This window comes from Lactuca virosa, chromosome 8, assembly GCF_052849685.1.
Source record: "Lactuca virosa cultivar CGN04683 chromosome 8, Lactuca_virosa_CGN04683_v6, whole genome shotgun sequence".
Lineage (NCBI taxonomy): Eukaryota > Viridiplantae > Streptophyta > Magnoliopsida > Asterales > Asteraceae > Lactuca > Lactuca virosa.
Window position 1 is genome coordinate 67,457,209 of NC_136433.1, and position 16,482 is coordinate 67,473,690.

General features: G+C 30.3%; 1 long non-coding RNA gene across 6 annotated transcripts; it reads right to left on the reverse strand.

Moving 5' to 3' along the window:
- Positions 1 to 9,484: 9,484 nt before the first annotated feature.
- LOC145132420 (uncharacterized) lies at positions 9,485 to 11,312 on the reverse strand. Of its 6 annotated transcripts, none has more exons than XR_013718063.1 (4): positions 10,826 to 11,312; positions 10,705 to 10,749; positions 10,177 to 10,576; positions 9,485 to 9,781 (listed from the first exon to the last, which is right to left on the reverse strand). It is a non-coding gene; the product is annotated as an uncharacterized LOC145132420 (long non-coding RNA). The 6 variants fall into 6 exon arrangements; XR_013718064.1 differs by having other exon boundaries at positions 10,177 to 10,288; positions 10,362 to 10,576; positions 10,705 to 11,312; XR_013718061.1 differs by having other exon boundaries at positions 10,177 to 10,438; positions 10,537 to 10,576; positions 10,705 to 11,310.
- Positions 11,313 to 16,482: the final 5,170 nt, after the last annotated feature.

Here is a 16,482-nt window from a genome sequence, read left to right on the forward strand (position 1 = left end):
TGTGAAAATGCTTATTTTTTTATTGAGCAAATATGTAAAAATGCATTAGTTTTTATAATTATTTTGCATTAAACAATGAATAAATGAATTAATTGGTTTATTAAATTGTGAATATAATATTTAAGTTGTCACTCAATGATTTTATATACAAATTTTATTTGGAATGAATGATAAATGCGACGGTAGCACATGTGGTTGGTGGTGACGTGTGTAGATGTTCATGGTGGTGGTCGGAGAGTTTGAGTTGAACTTCTTTAAATATGTTATTAATGTATAAAAAATTGTATTATGTTATGTTGTGAATTTTATGTATTGAACTAAAAATGGACTGTATTAAGTTGTATATTTTATATAAATTTTACGTTAAAATATGAATGAATGTATGCATGAAAATATTAATATGTGTACTAGTGAATTATTATGTTTATTAAACTGTGAATATTATATTTTAAAATGTGAATATTTATTATACATGATATCTTTTTTAAGAAATCTACAATTTAAAAAAAAATATTGATTTTTTCTAGAGATAATTCTATTTTTTTAATAAAATTGGAGCTACAATGTTTGTTCTATTAACCTGTGAATACGGCCAAAAAATACCAAAGAATTTAATATCAGTTCGACGACAGTCCGACAACGGTCGGATGGTGGTCCGACAACGGTCGGATGGTGGTCCGATGGTAGGTGGCAAGTAGTTTGTAAATTACGGAATGGAAATTTGGCTAAATACAATATAATTGTTGGATTTGCCCTAAATGCTCTTAATGAAAAATTAAAAAAAAAATAGTTTTAAGGGTTCTTAACCTTTTTGGGTTTTCATTTGAACCAATATATATATATATATATATATATATATATATATATATATATATATATATATATATATATATATAGAGGGTCCTATTGAAAATATGTTGGTACGTATGGCATGAAAATATGGAGTTTGAAAAATAATTTATGGCATATTGGCATGTATCTATTATTATTTTCATTTAAATTATAAATTTACATTTATTATATATTTCTCAAATTAGTTTAGTTAAAATAAATTTTGAAAAAAGTTTATGATTACTTTTCCATTCTTTAATTATTTCTCAAATAAATTTTGAAAAAAGTTTATGATTACTTTTCCATTCTCAAATTAGAAAACAAAAACTCTTCAAAACAATTCTATATTTATTTGCTTTTTATTCTACTGTCATCAAATCTTATATTAGTATATTATTATCATCTATTATCAGCCACTTCATGTCACATCTTTTATAAACAATTTTAAATAAAGATAAACAAAATTCACTTGTAATAACTAAACCTGCACAAAAATACTAAAATACTGGTCTCGGACCGGACCAAAAAAAAAACCGATACCGAACCGGTCTAAAACGAGACCGGACCGAAAAAAGACCGGTCCTAAAAAGTACCTGCTTGAGACCGTCTTAGACCGATCCGAAAAAGACCGGACCGTTCGGAGACTGGTCCTAAAAAAGACCAGACCGATTTGAGATTGGTCTGGAAAAATAAACTTGTAACCAAACTTTATAAATATATAATTTTTGTGTTAATTATATAATTTTTAATCACAAACTATCTAATTTATTTCATTTTTTCTTTTATTAAATTTAAATTATCATTTTTAATAAATCTTAATTTATTATTTTGGTGATAATCTCATATTTAGTAATGGAAAAAACTCGAAACCAAAACAAAAGAATCGAAAAATACCGATACCGAACAAAAAAACCCGTAAATCGAACCGAACGGGACCGGTCTGAAAAAAGACCGGACCGTTCCGAAACCGACTTAAGACCGGTGTAACGTCCCATTTCTGGTATGTGATTTAAATAAAGTAATTTTCATTTCTTAAGGGGTACTCGACGAGTCAGTAGCCCGACTCGTCGAGTAGAGACGGGATTTGCACGCGGTTTAAGTTGGCTACTCGACGAGTCCATATTCTTGGATTCGGCGAGTCTGCCAGTCTGGATGAAACCCTAATTTCAAGGGTTTGCACCCTATTTAAACAACTCTATGCGCCCAAAATCAGCCTCCATCACCCACTGAACGTCCCTTACTAAACCCTAGCCTTCCTTTAAGCATTCTTGGAGTATTTCTCACCTTTTGAAGGATTTTGGTGCATTTCGGAGTTAGAAGAAGAAGAGAGGAGAGGGGTTTTCAAGAGGAGCAAAGAAGATCCGAGTTTCTTGTGTCATTCCAGTTCCCATTGGGGTATCAAGCTCGAAGATCTCTTTAGAAGCTTGTTAATGTTGTTTTTGAGATATTTCTAGACATTGATGTCGATTTAAGAGTAGTTATGATGAATGGGCTTCAGATCTAAGCATTTCAGAACTCCTTAAACTCAAGGTTGCCACCTTTATTGAGCTACATTCCCATTCCAAACCTAGATCTCCTCTTTTAGCTCATTATTGGGGTACTCGACGAGTCAGTAGCCCCACTCGTCGAGTAGAGACGGGATTTGCACGCGGTTTAAGTTGGCTACTCGACGAGTCCATATTCTTGGACTCGGCGAGTCTGCCAGTCTGGATGAAACCCTAATTTCAAGGGTTTGCACCCTATTTAAACAACTCTATGCGCCCAAAATCAGCCTCCATCACCCACTGAACGTCCCTTACTAAACCCTAGCCTTCCTTTATGCATTCTTGGAGTATTTCTCACCTTTTGAAGGATTTTGGTGCATTTTGGAGTTAGAAGAAGAACAGAGGAGAGGGGTTTTCAAGAGGAGCAAAGAAGATCCGAGTTTCTTGTGTCATTCCAGTTCCCATTGGGGTATCAAGCTCGAAGATCTCTTTAGAAGCTTGTTAATGTTGTTTTTGAGATATTTCTAGACATTGATGTCGATTTAAGAGTAGTTATGATGAATGGGCTTCAGATCTAAGCATTTCAGAACTCCTTAAACTCAAGGTTGCCACCTTTATTGAGCTACATTCCCATTCCAAACCTAGATCTCCTATTTTAGCTCATTATTGGGTATTTGAGCTTCTTATGAGCATGCATGCACGTAAAGTTCGAAACTTTACGTGTGAAACCAGTCCTAGGAACCTGGATCTAGGAATTGGATGCACTGGAATCGAGCAAAATCGACTGTATAGTAATGGCATGCATGGGACTCGGCGAGTTGTTCTTCAGACTCGACGAGTCGAGTCGCGAGTCCCCGATTTCTCCCCGTTTGAGAGTTTAGGGTGGAATCAGTGAGTGGAAAAGGGACTCGGTGAGTTAGAGCTCAGATCTAGTAATGGAGGGACTCGGCGAGTCTACGCCCTGACTCGGCGAGTCCAAGGCAATCTTCTTGCCTCAAGAACAGACTCGACGAGTTGTTCATACAACTCGGCGAGTCACAGTCTGGACGTGTTCATTTGATGAAGGAGAACTCGACGAGTTGTTCATACAACTCGGCGAGTCGAATGAAGATAGACTCGATGTTAGTATCGAAGAAGAACTCGTCGAGTCTTTGCCAAACTCGACGAGTAGAAGCGGGTAGAGGATTAGAATTGATGATAGGGACTCGGCGAGTTGGCGGCCCAACTCGGCGAGTCCGGTCAACTGAAAGTTGACTTTGACCTAAAAGTTGACTTTGATCGGGAAGTTGACTTTGATCGGGGGTAAAATAGTCATTTTACCCTGAGAACAGTTATCAGTATCTAATTTAGTGTTTATGGGAATTGTAGCCGGGGAGTTCCAGAGCAGCAGTCAGCCAGTTTCAGATTTAGCATCGCAGCAACCAGCGTTACGAGGTGAGTTTTCCTTCTAGTAGGAACGGGTCTACGGCCACAATGCCGACCCGTTTAGTTAGCAGTAGTTCCGGACCTCGGTCCGATGCAGTAGTTAGAGTGCTTGATGTCTTTGTGATTCAAGCATGTTTTGTGTTATGTGTTCCGGACCCTGGTCCGATGCAGTATGCAATATATGTGTTCATGCTAGTTGATATGTTTATGCTATGCTATGTTCAGTCAGTTTCCGGACTTCGGTCCGATGCAGGGGACAAGGTCCCAGTCAATTCCGGACTTCGGTCCGATGCAGTTAGTTCCGGACTTCGCTCCGATGCAGGGGACGGGGTCCCAGTCAGTTCCGGACTTCGGTCCGATGCATTTTCCAGACTTCGGTCCGATACAGAGGGCAAAGCCCTGGTTAGTTCCGGACTTCGGTCCGATGCAGTTTCCGGACTTCGGTCTGATGCAATGGGCACGACCCAATAGTTGTTTATATGTTATTGTATGGTATGTGGTAGTTTGGGGGGGAGCTCACTAAGCTTCGTGCTTACAGTTTCAGTTTTGGTTTCAGGTACTTCCTCTAGCAAAGGGAAGAGCTCGGGATGATGGCATCGCACACACCATAGCTTCAGTTTCATCCTGGGAGTTTTATTCAGATATTTTGATATGATTGATACAGTTTTTGTTTTGACACAGTTACTATGTTTTTTGAGTTACTCATTCCATGGTTCTTATTATATATGACATTCGATGATGTGATTTTTAGTAATATTAAAACAAAAATTTTTGGGTCGTATTTTGGGTCGTTTCAACCGGTCTGGTACCGCAAATGTGCAGGTCTACTAATAACCAACATCGTTTTCAAATCCGCATGGAGATGCCACCAACTCATCTACAACATTGCTTCTAATATTGTTCCTCACCCTCAAATTAGAGTTATTCAAGAAGTTCAATCTGTATAAATATGAAGCAGGTGATGAATAATGTCAATAAAATACTCAACTGAATGCTCCTATGAATAACAATCAAACCAAAAAAAATTGTGTTCACGAACTAAACAAGGGAACCAATATTTGAGTAATAAACATCATACTTATATCTGCAGGGCATCTTTACCATGGTTGTGGAGCATAGAATCAGCAACTACATCTACACATGAAAATATCACTCATACATACATTAAAAGGCAAAACAGATCAATAAAAGTATTATACAATTACATTTATCATTCATCTTAATCAGAAACCCATTTGAATGCCACTCTTCACCTTAAATATGAAGGAAAGCTAAAAAAAACACTATCTTATTTCAGGGCTAATGACATAAAACCCTCAGGTTATCAGGAAATGTTCGTATTTACCCTTTGATGAGTTTTATGTTCAATAATGCCTCATGTTTTGTTTAATTTGTTCAATTTTGCCTTGTATCAGGTTTAGCCGGTTGCATTTACAAGTGGTGGCCACATGAACCCGCTGACTGGACGAATTTTGCCTGAGGTGGCGCCACATAGGCGATGACATGAGCATCATAGTTTCATTTACTTAAAAACTATTTGTAAGACCTGTATGATATACAGGTTGGATAAAACAAAAACTAAATATGAAGGTTTAAACAAAAATTTATTTAGAATTGAAATATAAAATTTAAATTTTGAATTTAATAGGAAACATATTAAATATTATATAAGTTGTAGTATTGTAATTTATTGGTTATTTTCAATTAAATCAATTATTAATTGAAGTATAAATATGATGTGTTAATTAAGAAAAAATAAAAAAATAACAAAATAACAAACAGAAAAAACATTTATTCAAAAATACCAAAAAATGACATGTGTCCAAGTTAATGAGGGAGTGACGTGTGGTAAAATTATTTTTATTTATTAGGGAGGATCGAAGGAAAGAGGGGCAGATGTTGGAACAAGGATTCGAACACACAACCTTCCCTACACAAAAACAACGAATTTACCACTACGCTATAGAATCTGTTGTGTTTAATTGTCGGATAAATAATATATGATGTGTAATGCTGAATCAATATATAATAATAATAATAATAATAATAATTATTATTATTATTATTATTATTATTATTATAATACGTTTTTAAACATATTTAAGATTATATGCACATATAAATACGTTTTAAAACCTTTTTAAGCATATAAAAATGTATTTACATATATTTAAAAATGTTTAAACATATTTATCATATTTATTTGTAACATTAAGTATAAAAGCAATTTTATACCTATAAAATATATAAAAATATATGAAAATGTTATATATAAATATATATTAAAATGGTTATGTATAAATACGTATTATATATATGTCTTTTATTGTTTGAATATGTTTTTTTTTCAAATAAAAATGTTATACGTATCAAACAAAATGTCACTTATATTTATAAAAAATATAAAAAAAAGAACTTAATTATATATTAAGAACATATTTATATGTTTTTAAACATATTAAGAACATATTTATATGTATCTATATATTTGAAAACGTGTATATATATATATATATATATATATATATATATATATATATATATATATATATATATATATAAATATATATTTATACGTTATTAAATATGTGTAAACACGTATAAAACTCTCTTTGGAAAAATTATTTATAAATACACTTTTATAAATATTTGTATACATTTTTAAATATGTATAAATACATAGTTTTAATAATAACTAGAAAGGATTCCCCGACGTTGCCGGGGTCGGAAGGTATTGCTTTGTAAATTAAAGTAGCATGTTGAATTGCATTGAGATAATCTAGTAAAGGAAGATAAACAATGTTATCTAATTACATAAGTAAAGAAATCTAAATCATTATTTCTTGCAATAAATGAGGAAAATAAAGAAACGGTCTCACACATTTATGTAATTTTGGTGGTGGTGGTGGTGGTAATGGCAGATGGTGGGTGGCTTTATGGTATTGGGTGAGTATTTTCTAATAAATAAAACATTAATTTAAAACCAAAAAGAGAAATATAAATTAATGAAAAAAATCGGATTAGGAGTAAAAGAGTAATTTCAGATCACTTTTGTAACAAAATGAAACCACATAAACCAAGTGCATAGAGGTTTCCATCGTTGTCCTCAATGTGTTAAATCTGGTAAACCACAGGGACCAATCGTGTAATTTTGTCTAACAATAATAATAATAATAATACCAACTAATAAAGTGACAATTAAACGAAAACATAAGGACCATTTTTGCCAAAAACCAAAAAAGACAAAAAGGAAGCAAATGACCCAAATATAGTTGAGGGGCCATTTCTGCCAAAAACCAAAAAAGACAAAAAGGAAGCAACTTTAAAATGACTCAAATATAGTTGAGGGACCATTTCTGCCAAAAACCAAAAAAAGACGTTAAATTTTTTCACAATCTTAATATATAAATAATAATAATACCAACTAATAAAGTGACAAGTAAACAAAAACATAGGGACCTACAATGCTACAAATAAACAGAAATAGAGGGACCAAAAAAGACAAAAATGAAGCAACTTTAAAATGACCCAACCGCGCCGGCCGAAGTGGTCATGTATGGTTATTTTATGTTCGTATTACAAATATGAATAACTAAGTTTTATGAATATAAATTGTAAATGGAATTAGGTAATTAGTAAAGATTTTTATAAAATACAACACTTGCAAAAAAAAAAAAAAAAGTAAAATGCCACTCTTTGAAGGGATTTGCTTTGAGATGCTTCTCCATTCGGATATGACTTCGCACGATCCAAGGCACCAACAAAAACAAATAGGCTGCAATCATTAGGCAGACATTTGCATTTTCAGCCTTGGTGTATAGAACATTAATGGCCACTAATAACAACAAACCAACATTTTTCTATTTAAAACTCAAGTTCCGAGCCTCAAAGTTATGTATTTTTCTCCAAGTACAGCAATCTAAAAATATATATTTGGTAATGGATTTAAAATATGATTCTTCATAATTTCAAATTATGAGTAAAACATGCGATAATGGGCAAATGAAACCAAAAATTGTTTTTAATGAGTATTTCGTCCCTTTATGAATTAAAAGGGTTAATTGGCATAATATGAGAAACTTATATGAGAATCATAAAATCATACATACTTATAAAGCTAGCATTTTTTCTTGAACCTCATGCATTTGAAACCCCCATAAAAATTTGCAAACACCTCATGCATTTGAAACCTCCTATTTTAATGAATACCACTCAAAAGTCTTTTAATAATGATTAACAATTCAAAGGTTTTATAACTTATATAATATATTTAATAAAAATTAATTGACTCTATTATAAAAAGGTCAATCTTTTTGAGTAGACACACAAATACAAATCACATACAAAATTCACAAAGAAAACAAGTTTAAAGTTTTTTGTGTTGGTTTGAGGGCTTTGAACAATTTTTCGAGCCATCTTATTATGTTGGAGTTTTTAATTTGTAAGTTTGTTATATACTAATTCTTTTTTGTATTTTCTTGATTTAAGTATTCTTTTAAAAATATCATTGTATGTTGTGGTTGAAATTTTAATGTAAATTAGATTAGATTCATGTTTTTTTTGGAAAGGGAACTTCCCTAACGAGGGTTTTCGGGCCAGCTTTCGCGCACCGACTAATCCCCCGCTGCAAACATGAGACTTTGCCTCATGCCCTGGAGTCACTGCAGGCGAACCTCCATGGCCACAAGGGCTGAGTGGTGTCAGGATTTGAATATGGGTCAATAGGTTATCCACCATATCTTCCACATGTCTTACCAAGTCACCACAACCCAAGTGGTAGATTAGATTCATATTATCGACCATATGTTATGGATTGTGATATATAATATTTAATTAACTACTGTATACATGTTTTTATGTTCATGTTGCTTCAAAACAATAATTAATTAAAAATCATGGATATGTCTTATTATCCATTTTATCCATGTAAGCCTTTTTTAAAATGCAAATTGTCTATCTTATCACTTTATATTTTAGTATATGTTTAACATTTTAATTACAATAATAAGTGTTTTTTAAAAGTTTCTTTCACTTATTAATAATAATAAGTGGTTTTAAAACTAATAAGCAATAATTATAAATAATAAAATCAAATTACATGGATATGTCATATTATCCATGCAAGTCTCTTTTGAAATGCAAATTGTCTATCTTATCACTTTATTATTTAGTGTATGTTTCACATTTTAATAATAATATTAAGTGTTTCTTAAAAGTCTTCTTTAACTTATTATTAATAATAAGTGGTTTAAAATTAATGAATAACAATTTTAAATGATAATAACATCTAGTTATAAGTTACATTTAGCCATAAATAAATTGTATTTAAAATGAACATCATTATTGAAATTTGAAAATGATCGCATAAGTAAAAATATAATTAATCAATAATAATAATTGTTAAAAATAATACTAAATAGATAATTATATTTGATTCTATTAACGATGAATATGGGTTGATGTCAATGAATATTATTGTTCAAAATAATTGATTATATATATATATATATATATATATATATATATAAATTAGTGTAAAAATATTATCTCAAAGTTAATGTCAATAACATAACCATTTTAAACATATATTTTTCAATATTTTTACAATATATTTTTAATCTTCGCTGTGCAACGCGTGGGAATTCGTCTAGTCATATAATAAAGCAAGGAGACTCACCCGTGAGTTTTAACCTTTTAAGCAATCCGTTTTTTTTTTTACCTTTTTGTCCTTCTTGGGCACATCATTGAGAAAAGTCAGAAGACTAACCTCTTCCTCCCCAAAGGAATATCCTCTCCTCATATATTTAGGTGTTTTAAGTGCTAAAATAACAACCAAGTATCCATGAGTTCCTCTCCTCTAACTCAGCAGAATAAAAACTAATGTTCAGATGAGACCAGATACATGAACAAATAGTATTAGTGCAGATTAATACTCCACTTGAAAATTCAATCTCATAAGCAGGTGGTAAGATGAAACCCAATCAAAAGCATGAATTAGAAGAAGCCTCAATGTTCAACAATCAACAATTGCATATTTATCCCTGTAGCAAAAAAAAAGTGACAAAAATATATCATAAATTAAAATGCATTATACCTGAGACACAACTGAATCAGTTGACATCTCATCAAGTAGAATGAAGAAACAACTTAAAAATGTGGCGTAATTATTCAAGATTTTATAGAATCAGGTCTAATTTCAATTGTCTAAATAAGTAAATGACCATTTTACCCTTTTACTGGATAGGTCTATTAATCAAATTGAAGTTTTAAAACAATTTAATCAATACGTGGTTCCGACACATAATTGCAGTTCTGACACATAAACACTTCTCATTCAAATTCAAACAAATGTTAAGAAAAATTCTCAATTTTCGACATCCAAAAGAAAATTCAAACTAAAATGACTGATAACAAAATCTTTCATGTATTCGCTAACCAGTTCTGACGTCTGCTGCTCCTTATCCTCATACTTTCATCTCTTTCTTTTTCATTTTGCCTTTCTCTTCCTCTATTTCTACTTCTTTCTCACTTTTCTCTATAGCTCATTCCTGAAATACAAATCAAGTAGTTTTATCAAGCAGTTTCAGATAATCCAATTAGAAAAATGAAGTTTGAAGCAACTTGTGCATGGTGGTGTCTTGACACTCTTCAATGCAATATCCTGATTCTCCCTTATTTGAATAACAAACTTTGTTTTCCTATATGAGGCATAAGGTTGCAAACTGAAATGAAGTTACTCAGGTAGGAAAGACTAAATACGTCAAAATGCATTTATGAAAGGTAAAGATGATGTTACATGTATGGAATATCGGAATCGAAAATTCTTCGGTTAGCTTCTGAACAACCACAAAAGCAGGGAGCAAAGAAAAAAATCAACACATGTAGATAGTCAGACCATACAGACGATGCATGAAAAAAAAATGAAAAATCAATCAAATAAATCATAAATAAAAAAAAATAACACCTAGGGAAATTGAGGAAAAATGAGCACGATACACATCAAAGCCGCCTAAAATCGAACATGTTACAAACCCTAGACACCAATCGACAATACTAATAATAAGAGGGTTTGATAAAAATCTAACTTGGTGATGCTCAGTGTCGGAGAAAGAGCAGGGAAAGAGAAGCGGTTGCGTATTGCAGGTCCGATGAAGACAAAGGGCTTGTTGGGAATAGGAACGAAATTGTTGTTTGGATGCTTTTCTTTGTACTGTATATGGAAATCCTCCCTGAAACAATAAAAAAAACCAATGGATTAGAAAAAATAAAGAGTCTCCGGTTTAGGCGGTGGTAATAACCCAGACGGTGGTGGTTGGAATCCGCGATGACGATGATTTTGAGGGGCGTCGCAATTGGCAATAGTAGGACAATTGACGGACCCGCACGATGGAGAATATCGATTGTGTACCCCTTTCTCCAACTTTGAATCAAAGGATTTATGACTGAAGATAACAACCGGTGAGAAAGGAGGTGGAGATCGGAATTGCAGAAAATAAATGCAGAGGATTAAAGGTATATAGGTATTTGAGGCGGTGAACGGTGTAACCAAGGTCGAGTCAAATAAACCCATGAACACACGTGGCCTCCACCGATCAATTTATTGAGGGTGAGTGAGCAAAGAGATGCAGAAAAAACAAAAGAGGGGTCAGAAACTGATGAGGAGGCCAACCCTACACAAAGGACCAAAATTGCAAGGACCAAAATGCCATTTCAATAAATAAAGGGACCAATTTTGCCAACTCCTTAGGGAGTATACTGTTCCTTTTTTTCACATCTTTAATAATAATAATAAGAGTAAATTACTGAAATCGTCCCTATGGTTTGGTCAAAATTGCACGTTTGGTCCCTAACTTTTTTTTTGCACTCGGATCGTCCTTATGGTTTGATTTTGTTGCAAATTTCGTCCCTATGGTTTGGTCAAAATTACACGTTTGGTCCCTAACTTTATGTATGTAAGGGACGAAAAACGCAACAAAATCAAACCACAAGGACGATCCGAGTGCAAAAAAAAGTTAGGGACCAAACATGCAATTTTGACCAAACCATAGGGATGATTTCAGTAATTTACTCTAATAATAATAACAACAACAACAACAACAACAATAATAATAATAATAATAATAACAATAATAATAATCATCATCATCGCTATTAAGAGTATTATATATTGTTTGAGAAATAAAAACAGAAAAGAACATCCAGCTTAGTGGTAAGCTTCTTCGCTTTGGAATCGGAGCCGGCGAGTTCAAATCTTGTTGCAGCCACTTGTCTGATTTCTGCAGCCTATTTTTCATTAAGATGAAACTTTAGTTGCCATATCAGCGCCGACGTGTCGCGAAGCGCTGTCCACGTATGCGTAAACTTAAATGGTAGAACCAACAATTTCTTGAAAATATAAGGGATCTTGTTCTTCAAAACAAATCATTACATGAAGACCCAAAACAACCATCAATATGAAGTTTTGAGTTTAAAAAGCAAGCCATAATGCAAAAGCATACCTGATGATATCCGTTCGTGTGTATGCGAGAGACGAAAGAAACCATGTCCAAATCTGAAATAATAAAACCCAAAACAGCTATCAATTCCTTCTACATGAAACAATCGACAATTTCACACGCACAGTTAACAAAAACATCACAAAAATCTAAACTGCGAATGTGGACCTTTCTACAAAAAACAAAACAAACAAACTCGAAATGAGGAGTAGACAACATACCGTTCTCGCATGTTATGTAAAAAACTAGGCGAATGCCCGCGCGTTGCGCGGAAATACCTATATAGTTGAAGTCTTTACAAATACATGTTTTTTAAATATAACAATAACTTTGTTGATAAATTTGATATAATAATTCGTATATTGAATAGATATAATCTATTAGTTATTTTGAATTATATGATAATAGATACATCTATTATAACTGCATAATCTCAATCATTTGAATGACTTCTACCAGCGAGTTACACATGAATAAAAATTAAATATAATATATGGTTTAATGTTATTTATAGTTTTTGTTATTGTTAATTGATTTTTTAAAATTTATTTGCTTAATGTTTTAATTTCTGTCATTATAATTATTTAAAACATCAAACATTATTTTTTGATTTTAAAGGTTACAATATAATCATTTATATAGAATTATTTTAAACTATTATTATTATTGTAAGTTATTTTAAGCTACTTATTTGAAAACTTTTAACGATTATAAAAATATCTTTAGAAAATATTTTAGTTAAACTGAGATTACAATTTAGTTTTTATAATTATCACTACAATTTATCATTTTTAACTATTTAATAAATATTCTTTGCTTTTTTAGGTGGAACTGAAATTTATATTCAAGTTGACACTGTAATGTTATATTTAAATTAACAATTTAAGTATTTTGTGCAAACTGTTCAAAAGTTGTAGCTTTAAACTGATAATGGTTTACATACAACAACATTTTAAATCTAATAAATTAAATATAATATGTTAAAAGTAAAAAAAATTACTTTATTAGTAGAATTAAAGATATTATTTTAAAATTGAAATTTAGTTTATTTATGATTGCATTTCAGGTATTATATTTATTTAACCTTATTAACCAACTTATAATCATTATTAGAAAGACACTATAATTTATCACTTTTAACTATTTACAAAATATTATTTGGGTTTGTTTAAGTTAAACTAAAATTTATATTTAAGGGGACCATATAATGTTATACTTAAATTAATAATTTAAGTATTTTATACAAATTGTTCCAAAATTGTATCTTTAAAATGATAATGGTTACATCTAACAAAATATTAAAACTAATAAATTAAGTATATAATATGTTAAAATTTAACAAACATAAATTTATAAGTAGAAGTAAAGATATTATTTTAATATTGAAATTTAGTTTATATATGATTACAATTTAGGTTTTATATTTATTTGATATTATTAAACAACTTATAATTATTATTAGAAAGAAATTGAAAAGTTATGAGAGTTTCAAATGAATGTGGTGAAAGGAAAAATGCATGGGAGTTTCAAATAAATGTGGTGAAAGGAAAAATGCTTCCTTTATAAGTATACTAGACCCACGCGTTGCGCATAATACAACAATGTATTTGAAATCTTTACAAATATATGTTTTTCTAATGGGAAGTGATTCGTACACAACGGTTTTTATCCGTACACAACAATTTGTGCTTAATAGAGTTGTACAATACAACATTTTAAAGCACAAATTGTTGTGTATGGAGAATTTTTGTTGTGTACGGATCAGTTCCCTTTTCTAATATATCAATGACGTTGTTGTTAGCTCTTATATAATAAATCTTATAATAACTTGGTATAAACATTGTTTGTTTTGATTTATATGATAATGTAAACATCATTTAAAATTCTATAATCACAATTGTCTCAATGACCTCTACCTGCGGGTTACTAATGAATAAAATTAAATATAATGTATGGTCTAATGATATTTATAGTTACTGTTATGATTAATTAATTTTAAAATGTTTATTTGTTTATGATTTTAATATCTATCATTATAATTATTTAAAATATCAAACATTGTTTTTGCAAAGATAACAATATATATTTTATATATAATTTTACTTTTAACTATTATTGTTGTAAGTTATTTAAAATAACATATATGGAAACTCTTAATTATTTTAATTTGGTTTCAAAATCTTAACCTTTTTAAAATTCATTTGATGAATATTTTTAGTTTCTTTCATTGTAATTATTTAAAACAATAAACAATGTTTTTGTTTATAAATATATCATTATAATTTTTTATATAATATTACTTTAGCTATTCTTATTGTAAGTTATTTTTAAGCTACTTATTTGAAATTTCTTAATGACTATAAAAAATAGTTTATAACTATAATTTTTTATATAATATTACAATTTAGGTTTAACACTATAATTTATAACTTTTAACTTTTTTATAAAATAGTATCTCGATTTTTTTCAAGTTTAACTAAAATTTTGATTTAAGTTAAACGTTTAACATTATATTGAAAATAATAATTTAACTATTTTGCATAAAATCATAAACTATACAAAAGTTGTGACTTTAAAATGATAATTGCTTACATACGAAAACATATATAAAATAATAAGCTAACTACAATTTATCACTTTTAACTATTCACAAAATATTCTTTGAGTTTTTTAAGTGGAACTGGCATTTATATTTAAGTTAACACTGTAATGTTATATTTAAATTAACAATTTAAGTATTTTATACAAATTATTCAAAAGTTGTACCTTTAAAATGATAATGGTTTACATCCAACAATATATTAAAACTAATAAATTAAGTATAATATGTTAAAAGTTAAAGACATAACTTTATAAGTAGAAGTAAATATATTATTTTAATATTGAAATTTAGTTTATTTATGATTACACTTTAGGTTTGATATTTATTTAACCTTATTAACCAACTTATGATCATTATTAGAAAGACAATATAATTTATCACTTGTAACTATTTACATAATATTCTTTAGGCTATTTAAGTTGAACTAAAATTTATATTTAAGTTGACCCTGTAATGTTATATTTAAATTAATAATTTAAGTATTTTATACAAATTATTCAAAAGTTGTACCTTTAAAATGATAATGGTTTACATCCAACAATATATTAAAACTAATAAATTAAGTATAATATGTTAAAAGTTAAAAAACATAACTTTATAAGTAGAAGTAAAGATATTCTTTTAATATTGAAATTTAGTTTATATATGATTACACTTTATGTTTAATATTAATTTAACCTTATTAACCAAATTATAATCATTATTAGAAAGAAATTGAAAACTCATGAGAGTTTCAAATGAATGTGGTAAAAGAAAAAATGCATGAGAGTTTCAAATGAATGTGGTGAAAGGAAAAATGTTTCCTTTATAAGTATATATAGATATATAGATTGTGTTGATGAAAAAAACCAATATTTGAGTAATAAACATCACACAAAGGGAGAAAGGTTATCGGATGTATTGAAACCAGTGGAAGAGGTGGATTGGGTTCATCATGGCAATTTGGAGGTACCGGTGTGTCATCGCCGGTGTGACAAGCTGTGCCGCAACCCCTTTTTGGATGGCAAAACTAATTCTTTTAAAAACAACATTTATAGATCTTGGAGTCATAAAATTACTATGCATGACCCGTTGGACCCTATTGAGTAGCTCCACAGCATCTGATGCAAGGAAACTGAAAGTATCAAATGCAAATGGTATAAACGTGTGTTGATTTTCCATGCACGTGTACATATAGACATAAGTCATATGTGATTCATTTGTGATTTACATGTAAATCATATGTGATTCATATGTGAATTATGTTAGAACTTTGCTTTACAATGTGGGACTTATCCCACATTGGTGGAAGAGAAAACCTTTTCCCACCTTATATGTCTTGTCCCACTCATTTAATCAAATGGATCAAGTAATGGGTTAAGCATATTGGGCTTGGTTTGTGGTGTTGGACTAGCCTAATTGGACACAAAATAGGCTAATATCAAGAGAATATTTAATGGTCAAAAGATGGGCCTTGGGCCTTGGGGTCTTACTGATTAATTAAATATATATTTTCCTAATTAATTTTATTTTTTATTAAATTCGTAATTACTAATGAAAGGTATTTGGGAGTTATTTTCGGTTTTAACAGTTCCCAACTGTCATAATCAATACCTATAAATACATGTTTTCTGTCATTGGTGGAGGGTTACAGAAATCATCACCA